Genomic DNA, 15,528 nt, shown 5'->3' on the forward strand with positions numbered 1-15,528 from the left:
TGATTTGCTAACGTCGATATCACGGACCGACGATGAAATTGTAAGTGAATATTCAGAAGCAAATTAAATTATTATAGAATCAGATAATTGAAATGACAGACACCTAACTGATTACCTTCACTTTTACGTAATAGGATTCATAGACCATAGGTTTCAGAAATCATAGAATTTATTTTCGAGAATTTATCTACCACACGGAGATAATATTATATAAATAATCATAAGTTTTACGATATAGTTTGCAAAATAGTGTCTATCTAATAGTGTCTGTCTAAAAATAGCGAATTATCATATTTTTTTGCATTTTAATTTGTGGAGTGAATCAGCATGGTTTCCGAATCACTGTTACCACATCGCTGAATTTGTCTTTCAACGAAGTATAGGAATATGATAATGAAAATATATGGTGCTATAAATGCTAATACGTGCTTTAAATACTAATGTACTTCAAAAAACACAAAACACTTTTGTTTCTACTGAAAAAATGATAGTACGAGTACTTTTACGTAGAAAAATTCTTCGTTTGATATCAATGAACTTTTATTGGAAACATTTTTTCCGTTCAAATGTTGTATCCATTTTAAATATCGTGGCGACCGATTCGTGGACCATCTCGTATGCAGTCTAGAGTACTGTTATACGAACTTACTGACAGCGATATACTGACGCATCTTCGTGACGAATGAACAGTTACATCCGCTCGCGGATGCTTGTGCAAGATATTCGAGTAATTATAATACAGTCGGAGCGATGATACAAGCAAGCGACTCTATGTTGTAAAAATAAATCAAAAATATACATAAAAATTTTTTCATATTACGCTCCGTTTTCGGGAAAATCGAGCTCGAAGTTTGTGTACAGGAGCGAACAGTCGATTGGAACGAATAATCGACAGGAGATTATTCTACGCGCGAAACTAAGTAAAATATGTAGGATAAAATGTTTTCATGCTACAGGATCATCACACACATTAGGCACTCTAGCTATAGACATCGTACAATCATTCGTCATCGATCATTCATTTGGTTTTGCGAGAGTCCACAGGTATTCAAAAGGTGTTTAAATAATTCTTACATTATCCGATTAATCAGTTTCTCAAATTTTGTCGATATGAAAATTTACATAAAGTTAAATGAACAAAAGAAATGTATAATGCAATGAATGTATAACTTTAAATTATATTTAAAGGCGCTATGAAAGAACTTAAACGCAATGTTATGCGCGAGACTGCATTCATCAATGGGATTCATTCGATCCATCGATACATTTCTGCGCAAAGTGTCACCCAACGTGGTGAGAAAAGTTTCCACTTGCATTGATGCTGACGGTTGACATTTTCAGCACCTATTGTAAAGGATATTGTATTCCATTAAAAAATTATACTCGATTTCATCTAACTCCTTATCGCTAATGCATTTATGGAAAATACAATCAATCAATCAACCGTTTTTAAGATATTTTTTGTACTAATAGACGATCACGTTTTCCCACTTAACACTGTTAAATGTAATCGTAATGTTGCTACGGTTAATCTTGCTGCGTTCCACGCTGTTTGAGACTTCCGGGAAATGTTAGGAATTTGTTCCTGTGAAACGCGTTTTACTCACTGAAACCTCAAACAATGTTGAACGCAACAAGGTTAACCAAAACAATGCCATGTCTAACAGTTTTAAGTGTGACAATCCTAACCGCGAAAGCCACAGGATCTCCTTCCTCTAATCACGTTTTCGTATTTATAGAAAGCTAACAAATAGCTAACAAATAATTTCGCTGAAAGTATTGTGCATTTTTCACCAGTTAGGCCGAAAAGATCGTACGTTGGCGGGCTGATCATTCGTTCTGTCATACGAATCTCAAATAATTTCACAAACCTTGAAACACTGATGTTCCCGATGGTTGGATCCACTTGCATACGTATATTTATATGTACATACATTGTATAGCGATGAACGTTATTTTATCACTACAAGTACATTGCAACATAATGTGCCAGAAACATTCGCTTGTCTATATTCAACTATAATGTTTTGTGGCATGCGATTCTCTTTCGTCATCTTTATTTTGCTCTAAACAAGAAATATCTTCGTAGATTTTTACAACATATTTCTATGTACCGTAAAGATTAGCACTTTGACTACCACGTTGGTCATATACGACCGGCCACGGTTTCTCCTGTGACGCCACAGTGGTCACTGGTGACCGAAGCGCTTGAACTTCTTACAATTGTAAAAATTGAATGAAAATTGACAGTTAGAACATTTTGAATATAACCGATAAATAGAAGATACTTTGAAATAAGAAGTGCCCCATTGAACAATTAAACATTTTTATTAGAACATCAATAAAAAAAAACGAGTCCAAATGTTGCACCTAACGGTGTACTGTGTTAAAACTCTTTAAACATAAATGTGGCTCATCAATACAATCTGGACAATAGGTGGTCACCTTTTTGGTCCGATTCTTACCAATTTTTTATCTTAACTGTTTAACATTTTTTTTATAGCACTCTCTGCAAAATTTTCGTGTCGCGCAGTTAGAAGTGTGCATATACCTTACTATCATATAAAGAATGAGCAAATACTGATTACTAACATTTTCTACACGTTTCAACAATATAATCTGGACGAAATAATTAATGCGAATGGTTTGTTGAAAAAAACGAAGCCTTGTTATAATATATCGCTATCAACTGTTACCAAGGCGCCACGGTGGTCACTCGTGACCACCAATAAGGTAGACGGTCCATTGGGGAAGAATGTTGTCTTAGTTCATCAATTTATTATTATATGCTTTGAATAATAAAAATACTCCCGTGGCGTTGCGAGCGAAATATGTGATTTCGGCGTGGTAGTCAAAGTGTTAGACGACCTATTTGGATTAAGCTGTATGTCTTTTCTTGCTTTACTATAAGTATAAAAATATACAAAATCTTGATCTTCTTTCTTTTCTAACGTATGTTACAGCCAAAATTGTATTAATATCAATAGGATGAATTCCATCCCATTGTTGTTCGATGCTTTTCGATAAGAGTCTCGTATTTCTCATTTTTAAAATCTCGACAGGTTCTCGGTAGGATTGAAATCGGAACGTTATGCGAGAACATAAAGAACATTTTTGTGAACATTTCGGATCGAATCCAATTTTTCGTCTAATTTTGTACTTTTTGCTATGTTGTATTTAGTGCTCCGTGTCGAAACATAATCGAAGAAGCATTTTGTAATTTCAACTGTATCTAATAAGTTTTTCTGTAATATATTAATGCAGGAATGTTATATTATTAGTTTGTAGGTAACAGTGTGATTTATACAATATCGTTTGCACTCACACGAAATCGAATATATTATAATACCCCGTTTCACGTATTTGTTACTCACTACTTCTACGACACAACAACACAACGATCTTCACACGACAACGATAGATTCAACTCTGACTCTCTTAACTCTCGTTACAATATTTTCCATGCTCACTTTTTCCCTTACCATACCTTGGTAACGCTCACAACACTCCTTGACAACGTTAACATATCTTAACAACGCTAATAAACAATTACCCCTCACGCCACGTCCTTCCCTGATGTCGCACTATCCCACATTAATATACAGGATGGTTGGTAACTGGTGGTACAAGCGGAAAGGGGGTGATTCTACGCGAAAAATGAAGTCGAAAATATAGAATAAAAATTTTTCGTTTGAGGCTTTGTTTCCGAGAAAATCGACTTTGAATTTTCGCTCGGTACGCGTGCACTTTATCACGTCTCGTTATAACGGATCTCACTGTAGATCGTTGTCTCGATGGAAAAATTAAAAAAAGAAAAAATTTTTATTCTATATTTTCGACTTCTTTTTTCCTGTAGAATCACCCCCTTTCCGCTTGTACCACCAGTTACCAATGACCCTGCATATTATAGGTAGTAGTTCAGTCTATTATACAATGATGGTCAAAAGAAAGTTTGAAATTAGAATCTGGATAGTAGTATTAGTAATATCATATTAGATATTTTTCACGATATTAATAATGATTATCTATTTTGTTTACTAAAATTATAATAAAATAACTTTTAACCTTTCTTTCGTCCATTACTTTTGTCTACAATACCATATACAGTCTATTCGATTCAACGAGTCAGAGGTCATACAACATTGAACAAAAGTAAATGGATAAATATTTATTATTCCTTTAGTTATTGCAAGCAATTAAAGAAACATACGACATTAAAAAGTTGTTTAGATTAGATCCAACCATGCAAAATGTTTCTGCTATTTATTTTGTATATACTGTGGTTTGTATATTTATTGGTTGAGTTATATTCTTCACTGAATCTCATACGATTACGTCAAATTAGATTAAATTAAATAAGGTTTTTACAATTAGATTAAATAATTTCTTGAAAAGAACTTTGTTCCTGAATTCAAGCTCCCGAAACTTGAAAAATAGTGGTTTAAATACGGGGAACGAATAGAAAGGAAATTACGTGACTACTCTAATTTCATCACGAGAGAAACTCTTTTAGTTTCGTCTATTCGATTGCTGTGACAACTTCTTTACCAAAACTCGAGGTACAAAATTCTAATGGCGACATCACTCATACCTTCCAACACAATTAATTTGATTTTTAAATTTGAAACTTTCACGTTGATTGAATGACATACATTTGTGGTTATTCGGGTTTCGATTGTGTTTTTATTAGTACGTTGTTGCACTGAACATTTTCAAACCTCCCTGAAGAAGTAAACTGCTATGTTCACGAAAACTTACCAATAAAAATATAAACACGATTGAAACTCGAAGAATCACAAATATCTATGTTAGCTATCTGTCCCTTCCTCTGTGATCCTTTGGTCGTTGTCTTTTCTTTTTCATGCCCTCTTTTCTTTACAAATTCTTCTAATTTAGATAAAAATATGAAGAAACTGTTCTCAATATACAGGGTATATCTTACACGGGTTTGATACGCCATGCAAAACCAAGTCGAACATGTAAAGTGACAATTTTCGATATTAGGCTGTGTTTTCCAAAAAAAATCTATAGTTTAGGTAAGTTCGCGTGCGCTTGAAAGCCTGTTTAGTGGGACAAACCGAAAGGGTGTGATTACCTGCACAAAGCAATTTTTAATACAAGGTTTTTGAGAAAATCAATTATGAAGCTCCGTCCATTTGACTCTCGTTACTTTTCAAGTGCACGTGTACCTCGATGACGGAACTTCACAATTCATTTTCTTGGAAACGAAGCCAGGCAAAAGTTTACGCATCTGAATGTACGTATACAAATATCGTCTATCTTTACACACATTTGTATGCTTTTTTAAATATTTTTCTATAAACTAATATTAAATAACAAAACTACCGATTTCAGGTAACGCTCATACCTCGCTGAATAAACTCGTTCTCGTAGTCTTGTTTTGCGACCAAGTTTTCAGGACAAAAAAGTCAACCAAAAACAAAATTACATAAAAGCTCCGCTTCCCAGCGGCTTAAATCCAAAGAATAGATTTAAAACACAAAAAATGTAAAACGCCGACACATAATACAGTATGGCTACGTCGTACCGTCGCGTATCGGTACTTCTGCCTAACACATCTTATCGAAGTTCATAGTTTATTGTGAATACCCAATATGTATTAAAAATTGTATCTTGGTTTAAATAAACTTAAAAAAAAAACTCGTTCTCGTCCGATCACGAAAGTTTTAAACAGCGCTGAGCATGGATAGTACTTGGATGGGTGGCCGCTTGGGAACTCCGTGTGGTGTTAGCTTTTTTATTTTTCCAACTTTCTATAGTTTTTTTTAATAATCTATGATCGTATACACCGAGAAAAAAATATATTTCCAGTATTACGTGACTATTACTATACGTTGTATCAAAGATAAGTTAGCACATGTTTTAAAACTGAAAGAAGTCACGTTCAGTCATGCTGAAATTTTATAATAACAGGCTAATGTCAAAAATTATTATTCTACATTTTCGATTTTCGTTGCATGGGGAATTACCCGCACTCCACTTGTACCGCCAAACGCAGTACCTAAGTGCGAAGAAAAAAATAGTCGATTGTCGTTACCTCTCAATTGCACGCGTACTTGACGAAACTTCATCATCGAGTTTCTTGAGAACCAAGTATTGCATCAAAAATTATCACTCTACATTTTCGGTTTGTACCAAGATTATCTATGCACCTTGCGTTTTCTCGTTTCGATTTTATATTAAAAGGTGATTCAGAGGCTTGCAAAAAGTAGAAACGGTGAGAAATTTATGCAATGTGATTCAGAACGCAGTTGAAACTCGTTTCTGCAAGAAGTTGATCGAACATTCCATTCTCACTTTTGATTCGATTGAGTCACTATTTTCGACTAATTTTTCTTGTTCCAAAACGTTCCGCATTCTGAAGATTTAAACTTTTCTTCCCAATATGCTTCGTCAGAAGTGGAGTGGAAACATAACTGCTTTTCGTTTTTCCTTATATTTATGGTTTACACACAGATGGAATTTGGCACAGCAGCAAAGCTTCCTTTCAGTTGTAAGATCTCACATCCATTCTAAAGAAACGTTAAAAACTTATTTCTGCGCAAAAAACTCTGGAGTCTGCGACGCGTCGGTACGCTGCAACAGCGAAGGAAACAAAAGTTTGAAATTCTGAGACTGTAGACTGCCTATGTTTTATATGATTGCGGTGCTCACAAAAGAAATAGCGAAGAAATCGAACTTTTTACCAGATCAAAACAATGTTTGCAAATTTCCTAAACTTAAATTCTAGAAAAATAATATTTTAGACACACCAACTTAATATTGTACAGAGTTTGCCTGGATTTAAGAGCCAAACTCTGTCAGTATTATAAATACGTATATGAGGTGGATAGATCGTGATAGGTGCGGAAGAAATACTTGAGTATATTTAACAATATATATTTATTAACATATACTCTATATGTACACTATGCGTAGAACTCGCGATTACTATTAGCGGTTCGCGATTCGAGGTTACAAGTTCGAAAGACGAGTTGGCCTGTTACTTCGCTGGTACGAAGAATTTTGCCGGCAATCGTATGCCGGTGCCATAAACCATTTCGGTTGCCGTTGCGTTCAGGTCCTCCTTGATAGCGGTTCGTATGCGTAATAAAACAATTTGTAAGATTGTCTACCCAGTTGCTCGTATCATGGCATTTGATTGCTGCTTTCAGTTGTCGATGCAGGCGCTCTACCATCCCGTTGGACACGGGGTGATAGGCTGTCGTGCGCAAATGCTTAATGCCGAGCAACCGGCATAGTTCGTTAAATAGGTTTGATTCGAATTGGCGCCCTTGATCGGTCGTTATTTTTGAAGGTACGCCGAAACGAGCTATCCATATCGACGATGGGAATGGCTTCGAGCCAACGCGAAAAACGGTCGATACACGTTAGACAATATCGGTAGCCTTGCGAATATTGCATGACGATAATGTCTATGTGTATGTGTTCGAATCGGTCTGCTAACTGTCCGTATGTTCCGACGGGTGAGGATACGTACCTGGTGACTTTACATACTATAAACTCTTATAATCCAAGTTACAATACCACGTCAAAATAATTTACTTATAGCTCTCAATGAGAATTGATTGTAAAAAGTCTACCAATTAAAAAAAAAAATGTTCGGGAGTCCTTGTTTATGGACGGCCAGACGAAGCGCGTCATCACCAGTTTTTGAATGGCGCGTATCCCTGGATGGGAAAGTCCGTGGAGCGAATTAAATACGTCGCACGGCAAGGATTGTGGTACGTACGGTCGTACAATGTCGTCTGATACGTCGCAACCGGTAACGCACATGTACCGGAGTTGACGATGTCGCGTAGTTCGTTGTTTCCTTGCGCGGTGGCGAGAGTTTGATGATCCACAGACTTCCCTATCGCTTCGATGCGTGACAGAGCGTTGACCACTTTATTATCTAGCCCTTTTATGTACCGGATGTCGATGGTGAACTGTCCGATATAATCAAGGTGTCGGGATTATCGCGGCGAACACTTGTCGGGCTTTTGATTGAACGCGTATGTAAGGGGTTTATGGTCCGTAAAGATCATGAAATTTCTCCCTTCTATGGCGTGTCGAAATCGCTTGACCGCGGTGTACATAGCGAGTAGTTCGCGATCGTACGCGCTATACTTTCGCTGCGCGCAGTTCAATGGTATAGTAAGAAAGCCCAACGGCTACCGCGAGGCTAACGGGTGCGCCAGGTATCGGATGCACTAACATCGTGGCGTTAGCGAGGGCGCGTTTCAACTCGCGGAAACTAGTTTCGGATTGCTCCGACCACTCGATGGGCGCGTTGCCATTTTTCGCTCCTTTTAAGAGGTCATTGAGAGGTTGAAAAATTTTTGCGGCCCCCGGTATGAAACGTCGGTAGAAGTTAATCATACCGAGGTACCTACGTAGTGCTTTAGCGGTCGCGGGAAGCGGTACTTCCACAATGGCGTTAACGTGTTCGGCTAGTGGCTTTATTCCGTTCGCGTTTGCGGTGTGTCCAAAAATGTGATTTCGTACATACCAAATTCACGCTTTGCAGGGTTGATGACCACACCGTAATCGTTTAAGCGTTCAAACAAAATCCGCAAGTGCTCGCAGTGTTGTTCTTCGGTTTCAGAGGCTATTAAAAAGTCGTCTATATATCCGTAAACGAAATCTAAACCACGCGTGATTTCGTCGTCGAATCTTTGACACGTTTGGGCGGCGTTTTGAAGCCCAAACATCATGTTGGCTGCTTCGAAAACGAGTCCGGAAATTCCGCCAAAAGTCGATAGTAGACCGATTCACCGATTATGGTTTTAATGGATACTTCGTCGGTCATGGCAGCGTATCCCCTTGATGACAATTGGGTTGTCGTGTCGAGGAGTCGTTTATTTCGTTTCCACAAGGAAGGAAATCTTCGTCTTTTTGTCTGTGACGAAGATGCGGCGGGATCCCAGGACGTCGTCATCTGCCACCTTTACAGACCTTTACAGACCACCTGGTCCCGTTTCCCTGCGTCCATTTGCAAGGGGAGTGGTATTTTCGTGCGCGGCTCCGGTATGTTCGGTGGTAACAACAAAGGTCGAGGTCCTGTGATCCTTCTCTCGACTTTGATCTACTATATCTTCTCGTTCTCGATCGCCGACGAGGACGATGATTGAAACTCAGCGCACTCGTCTGGGCTTTTATTCGGTTCATATCGTCTGTTAACGCGTTGAGAGAGGCGAGCAATTCGTTCGTTCCAACGTTTTGAGCTGGTAGTTCAATTACTGTCGTTATTCGGGCAGTACGCTGGTAATCCACTCCAAATTCCTCTGCTAAAAGGTCCGCTTGCCGCATTGTTAAGGTAAAGAGAGGATTCGGAAATACAAATAGTTTTCTTTATTTCGCACACAACAGCATGTACATATATATTACACTCTGAAGACCTCGATAACCCTCTTACACGCACGCCTGTTGTCAACCGACTCTTCCAGAAACTTCTAACAGCTTCTAACGGTCCTTTGTCTCAACTCAGACCAGGAGGCCCTCTAACGCTTACACACACATTCTCATGTACAGTGTAAATGTATCATCTCCCTAACACGCATTAATTTTTCCGGGTTAGTTTCGTCGATTGCGGCAAGGATACGCCTGATGGGGGCGGGTAGTCAGTTCCTCCACAGCGTGAGGATGAAACCATCGGGTGTGGAGGGGCTAGCGAGTTTTTTAAGGTGCTGATAAAACTGAGATGGCTTCCTATCGCCCATCTCTTTGCTTTCCACCAACTTCTTTACCCGAGCACTGTCCATATCGGTTAATATGCGGATGAACTCGCGTGGCTGGGGGATTCGTCATTAGGTCTTCGACATCCTGTAAGTGCCGACTGTCGAGGCATTTAGCTAGAGTCACGAACTTTATTTCGTCGTCCGTGATCTGCGCTACCTCGAAATACCTCTCCAACAGGGCGAACCATGCCGTGGTGTTCGTGGTGAGGCATGCTGACCATCTGACTGGCTGAACTTCCTTGGTTATTATTTTCGATTTCACAAACACACTTAGGATCGCGGTGATTGAAATCTCAGTGGCACTCAGAATAAAATTCTTTTCATTCAAGGCTTAATTTACGAGAAAATCAAGTTTGAAAATGTGTCAAATATACTCGAACATGACCAATTCCGGACTAGACAGGACTAAATAATCGTCAGGAGGTCATTCTACGTGTGAAAATAAATCGATAATGCAGAATAAAATTTTTTCTCAAGACGCTTTGTTACCGAAAAAGGAAATTTTAAAATCATACGCATGTAAGTATTAAATCGATTCTTAACTAAACATGTTTGAACTCTTTTTTTTATTTTTTAATAAAGCCTTAAAAATGAAAAATTTTATTTTATATTTTTTACTTACTTTTGCCTCTACAATAACATCCTATTGATTTACTCATATTCAGTCGATAATTATTCAAAGTTTCAAGAGAAGTTACAGAATGGCGTCTGTTATTTGCAACTGCTCTCAGACGAGCTTGGAATAAGTTACGCAACGATGTAGACAACAACGTCACCCCATCTGAAACCGAGCATGTTGAATTACATAATTTGGCAGACGATATTATCTGGATTTGAGAATTGTGATCAGAACGATATTCAAGAATGGTTGGAATAAATAACTAAAATCCGAGAGATGAAAAAATTATTTTATTCAATCTTAATAAAAAATATGATGACATAGATGGTGACTCGGCAGGACTCCGTGTCGTCCACTGCATTGCGCAGCTAAAAGTGCACTACATATTCTATCAAGATGGGCAAAAGAACGAAAAATAACGGATACGATGCAAATATTTATCTTAGAAAGAATATGACACAAACCAAATGGCAATATCAAAGCATGATAAATTTAGTTTTTATATTATGCTTTTTCTAATATTTTCTTTAACTTAAGGTTAGTGTAAGTTTACGCTTATCATTGCGTTTTACTTTCAGTCGTTTTACGACATATTTGCAAATCTTGTTTCTCTAGTTCGATTATTCGAAAAATTGGTTATCGAAACCAGTTTGTCTCCCTATTAATATCGACGTTCTGCTGTATAAAATAGTTCAGTACAAGAGGAGGCTTGATTATTAGATAAAAATGAGAAAGTATCGGACAGTATACCCAGCATGAAATAGTACAATTGTAAAAAATCTAAAGCATTTATTTCACCAAGAACTTTTCTTGCAATAACATCTGATAAAACATTTAGTAAAAAAAATATGGATCAAGTGGCTAATGTGCGAATTCTAGGGACGTAGCGAATGTTGTGATTCAGAGTTCAACATTTCGATGTGCGATTGTTGCAAATAGCTATTTTTCAAAAATGTAATTTTATAACTAAAGTGCCATATTTAACTATATTTGGCCATTCCATATTAGGTAGAGTGTTTTTAATGTCAGTTGAATATCGAAAATTATTCATAAATATATGGTCGAATATCCATAAAAACCTTTATTTACTTCGACTGATTCTTTAAGAATGACATTTCAAAAACAAAATCTTACTGCATATTGCTACTTTGCATAAAAGTAAATAATAAAAAATATGTAACGAACAGTTTCTACCGAACGCAAAATTTCAATTAGTGTAAAACTGATACAAAAATCGATTCTAGAACTGTTTTGAAAATGACAATGTTTTGCAAATAAATGATCTGAGAGCGATATAAGAATCAATATCGAAATTGTAACTTAAACGGAAACTTTGGAAAACCGCTTCCTTACAAGAACGGAATTTCATATCTGTTTTAAGGAGCGAAGATGATATCATAATCGTTTTGAACTTCTATTTCACATATGTGGACACATATATTTCTGTTCTTATATCTAGCTGAACGACGAAACACGAAATATGCCATATACGGAATAATTACATCATAATTTTTGCGTTATGGCGTTTTCAATTAATTAATGTTTATAAATAAATAATATATGCCTGAAAAAAATGAAAATATTTCATTAAATATAACAAGTAAAGAATGAAATTTTTAACTTATTAACACGTGGTACGTGAAAAACTACGTGAATCAGGATTATAAGAACTACGCACTCAAAAGATTAAGTCGAAAAAAGGATCTAAAAATGTTTTTCTAGTAGGTAGAATCAGAAGGAGCAATAGTATTTTTAGCATAATTAGTCGAAATTGCTTTGCTTGCAATTTTGAAATCTGAACTTACCTTCGCTAAGTGCATTTCAAAGTGTAAAGTTAAACAGTCTAGATTGGAGCTTACAACATTGTACGCAGTTCTGCCAAAGCTTCGTGTTTACACTTAGCGTAAGATATATACATATGTATTTACTTGCTACATAGTACATGTTTGACTTCAATTTCAGCTGATTATCTACATTCTCTCCTGTGCATTCATTGTAAACAAAAGAATAGTGATCTTTGTATGATTTACACTGAAAGTGAGTTAAACCAATTTCTAATTTTTTGGGGTAAAGATTATCTTGGCGTAAGTACGTACTACGGTGAAACGAAAAAATCAAAATTAATTGAAAATTAATAACCAGATTGTGGATCTTTATGCATTTATAGGAGATTTGAAAGCGCAAAATTGCACGAAATGTACATGATATGGACTGTTTATCTTGAAAATGGTATAGGTCTATTTTAGTTTGATTTGAGATATTGAAGTGTTTGCACTGATTAAAAATCCTGATAAAGCCTACTTGATTTGTCTATGTCGTTATGTGTTTGAGTAGATGTGAATTCGTTATACAATAGTGTTTTTTAAGAATCAATTAGACCAATATCTTTTTTCAGGATCATGAATGGACTTGTATCAATTTCACAATTATAAATTATACAATTTATTAAATTTTAATTATTTAAAGCTTATGTTTTATGTTTTAATCCACTTTTCTTTATAAATAAGAACAGAGAAAACAATATACTACTATTTCATTTCGGTATATTATTTCAATATATATTAGGTGCGTTATTTCTTTTTGGATTGTTAACTGCAAGTGTTTTGAAATACTCATGATACATGGAAGGTATGTTACGCCATAACCGCATCATATTTTATCACATCGTTCATATGTACTTCAATTATTGTAAAGCGTAAATATTGTAATATTGTAACAATTTTAATGTAATTCTTTTCATCAAGATCAAGAATCTGAAGTATATAAAATTTACTGCACAGTTTAGTTTCGCGTTAAAATGTGAAATAAATAAGTCTTCAATCTTAAGTTTACACTTTTATAGCAATCCGATATTAACGTAAACCTACTATTAATTTAATAATATTAATATTATTACTAATAATTGTAATAATGTGCTTTAAACGTAATGTAGTATCGTGGACGAGGGACCTAAGGGGGTGTCGTGCGAATTGTAAACGAGCGGTTGCTGAGCGTGTGCATGATGGGGCTTAAACAAAAGATATCAGACAAAAGACAAAGGATTGCTAAGAGACATAAACGAATTAACGGGAGTATGAGTTGAGAAGCCAGAGAGTGCGGATTGCGTTGTCAAGATAGTGTTGTTAGCGTTGTTGAGAGAGAGTTGAATCTCTGTTGACGAGAGTTGTTAATTAATTATAATACGTTGTTACGATTAGTTCATGTTAAATAACCATTGTTTTCTGTTTAATCCATTTATTATTAATAAACTAATTATTATTATATTTACGATACTACAGTAACAATAATTTACGAGTATATTATTGAGAGGGATTTAAACAACTTGTTCATAGCCGCACATGCAATATTATATTTAATAGAGAGGATAACGTTACATTCGTTATCATTTGTTTTTCGTTATCAGTAACCCGACTCAAATTACAGGAAATGTATCTACATCACCTTCAAAATAAATAATTATGCAATATCATTAATTAATGAAATTTCAATTGATTAAAACAGATAAATATTTTAAAATTTTAATTATAAATTATTTGCAGATGAAAAGATAACACTGAAGTATATGTAAATTTAACGTTTTCTCAATTTCAAAACATCCAAAGATGTACTTATACCACTTTCGAAATAAACGGTTGAAAAAAATATTAAAAAATCCAAATTATAGTACCTTTTATAGCGTTTGGCAGGTAAGTCTTATTTTTTTTAATTATATTTTCAAAAATTTAAATCTACACAAAAATTCGCAAACTATCAATAACGCATTAGGAAATTTCATAGAAATTGTAATTATGTTTTTTATTTATTATTGCCTGAGCAAAATTTGATATAAACTCGAGCCAAAGTTTGAAAAATACTACTGTGTATATCTCGGGAAGCAGCACCAGTTATATTACGTATTAGTGTGTAGAGGACTTGTGTAGGATGTTTGATCGTGAGATTTATTAAATGTTATTGCTTGTTGTTGAAATCGTCGAATATGTTTAATATGATAAATTAGTATACAGGCTATATTCGCTGAGACGCTCGTACAGTGTATAAGTCGTAAAATAGGATCGCTAATGACTCGTTAATTAAATCGCTGATAACTGGTTGATAACTGACTGTAACTCATTTTCTTGCGATCGCGTCCGCTTATTTACACAGGTCGGGGGAGAGTTGGAAAATTCAAATTCGCCTTTGTTCGACGGTTGCACGTAGCGGCGACATCGTTTTGCCCGGAGTTTATTTATTGTTACGTTTCGTGGGTCAAGACGGTGTCAATGTCCCGAGGCAAAATAACAACATGAGTCGCTCTCGATTCGCATCGTCCTCTGACTCGTGTGCCGCTACAAGTGAAATTACATTACACATAAAGGTTTCAAGTGTACTATTATTTTGCCTCACCGATTTTAGTTTGTGTCTGTATTTCTTTCCACAACTCTCGTAAACCAAAAACTTTCGTCTTTTACGAAACCGGGAAAAGATGTTGAGTGGGCTATCATTTTGTTGCATAGTGTATCGACTTCAATGAAATTGACGACTTATGTTCCTTTTTACTCTCCTTTCAATTTTAACACACCTCAAATTTTTTTAGTGAGGTTTGAACTAAAGAATTCAATAGCTGCCAACATATAATTACAATGTTCTAAAATTCTTGTAAATAATTTTTGCAACTTTTAGAAATATACGGTGGTTACTGTATGCGTATCGTTGTGTTTATTGTAGAATTTACATACTAATTAATTAGATCCTGCATAATAATTTAACTTGACTGACTATAAAAGTTTAATATTACGAAAATGAAATATATAGATCTTCGTAAAAAAGAAAATGTTTCATTGGAAGATATTTCCTGGATATTTTGAAAGATACGTTCTCAACCTCTAATTTTAAGAGCTGTTCTCTTCCTGAACGAAAATGATGGTTGGTAAAAAAAAATATGTGTAGAATGTTTTTAGCTGGATTATGAATCTTCAAAGTTTTATTAAAAATGACATATAATTGGTTGGTGTGTCTTATTGCTTAAAGTATATTATATATATGTATGTATATGTAAAATTTATAATCTAATATTCCTATTCTATAATATGTTTATTACGTTTTTTAATGAAGTTGACATATTTATTAGCGAATTATGAATGTTCTGCTTCTCGCGTTTCATACCACTTTGATGTGTGAATATCTATGAAT

This window comes from Bombus flavifrons, chromosome 12, assembly GCF_040668555.2.
Source record: "Bombus flavifrons isolate JBK064 chromosome 12, iyBomFlav1_principal, whole genome shotgun sequence".
In the NCBI taxonomy this organism is placed as follows: Eukaryota; Metazoa; Arthropoda; class Insecta; order Hymenoptera; family Apidae; genus Bombus; species Bombus flavifrons.